Source organism: Sinocyclocheilus grahami, unplaced genomic scaffold, assembly GCF_001515645.1.
Source record: "Sinocyclocheilus grahami isolate Dianchi unplaced genomic scaffold, SAMN03320097.WGS_v1.1 scaffold758.1, whole genome shotgun sequence".
Taxonomy (NCBI): Eukaryota; Metazoa; Chordata; class Actinopteri; order Cypriniformes; family Cyprinidae; genus Sinocyclocheilus; species Sinocyclocheilus grahami.
In genome coordinates, this window is record NW_015505937.1 from 449,072 (window position 1) to 450,654 (window position 1,583).

A 1,583-nucleotide genomic window follows, 5' to 3' on the forward strand; every position below is an offset into this window, starting at 1 on the left:
TCCCCTTTAAATACAAGATAAGCATTCGATCTACGTCAGAGCATCTACGAATCTTTCTACAGCATTGTTGGCAGGGCGGCCAGAGCGATTTTTGACGATCTCGACGGCGGCGGTGTGAACGCACAGTAAAGGGCCGGTCACACTAGACCCAGTGTTGCCAAACCCCTCCCTCAGAAAATCTCTAGAACCACCCTCAAAAGTCTCAATTTTTCACAAAAAGTCGGCAAAAGTCACCTTCAGCTTTTTTGTTATACAAATCATCTAGTTTACTTGATAACTCAGCAATTTCTAGTTTTTCATCCTCTAAAAGAGTTTGGATGTCTCCGAGACAAATTTGTTAATCTTGTTATTATTCTAATTTCTTCAGCTCGTTTACATTTGGCCATAAAGGAACCATACTTCCTCATATATTTGCCAATTTCAAACTTTAGAAGTTCCCAATTTTTCCCAAATGTATTTTCCAGTTTAGCTTTAAACCAAAACCTACAAATCAAATCTTTAACTTTCTTTTGGACCTCATTATGCAGCAAGAGGGAATTATTAAGTTTCCAATATGAAATATTTGCATTATGGTTTTTGGAGTGCAGGTTCACATTTATATAGATGGCTTTATGATCTGTTAAAGGAGTAGGTAAAATATCTACTTCTACCCCATCTTTATCAAGCTCACCTGCCTTGGTCTCTCACACGCACTTCCAACAGACGGCTCCTGAAGACAGCAAAGAGGATGATTTATTCATCAGGTACCCTTTTATACTTCCGGGCTCCCTACCTATGACGTCATGGGCCATGTGGGCCAATAGTTGGCGTTGTTTAACACGTGCTTCAGATACCGTTCATGCAGGCTGTATTTCCCATTGTGCCCCCTAGAGGACGCAGCGTTGAGTTCCCTAGAAGTTGAACTGATTTATTGTGTGACCTTAATTGTGTTTCATTGTTTCATGCTACAATGGCATGTGTTTCTACTTTTTTTCTTCTTTTTTCTTTTTAGAAGTTTGGATGTCTCTGGAGTGTAAATATGTTTGTGTGATGTATTTAAAGTGCACTTAGTAAAGAGCTCAAGAGTTTTCAGCTGCACTATTACTTTGTTTCACTGCATTTTTGCTGTTGGCAGTAAGAAAATCAGGTAATCATTTTAATGCAGTATAGATTCATATTGCTGACGCTGACACTGAAAATGCTATTCATGTTTTCATATTTAGATAATTTTTATTTATTTTTCCAAATTGATTTTATGAAATATTTTATATGCACAAATTGATGCTGTCCTACTTGACTACATTTTATGCGTTCTTGTGAAAATAATTTTTTTGTGCTAATGAATCTGGAAACCATTATTTTTCTTTTCATTTTTTTCTTCACTTTCACTGGACACTCAACTCAGTTTGGAGCTCATGTGTAGTTTTGTGTTTGGTCTCTGTGTGTCAGTAGTGTGTGATAGTGTTTGAGCAGCTGCAGCATCAGTTCATCACTGTGACTCTGACTGACGGAGGTTTTTGTACGACTCTTTATCACTGTGTGAATACATAATCACTGTTGTAACTCTGACAGTAATAATGTCCAGCATCTTCAGTCTGGACTCC

The 1,583-nt window shown here is 37.7% G+C and overlaps 1 long non-coding RNA gene across 1 annotated transcript in view; it reads right to left on the minus strand.

The window, feature by feature from the left end:
* The window catches only part of LOC107561127 (uncharacterized), a 3,604-nt gene extending 2,889 nt beyond the window's left edge, over nt 1-715 (minus strand). Inside the window, exon 1 of the long non-coding RNA XR_001605807.1 lies at nt 671-715. This is a non-coding gene — a long non-coding RNA (uncharacterized lncRNA). The remainder of the gene's footprint in view (nt 1-670) is intronic.
* Nucleotides 716-1,583: the final 868 nt, after the last annotated feature.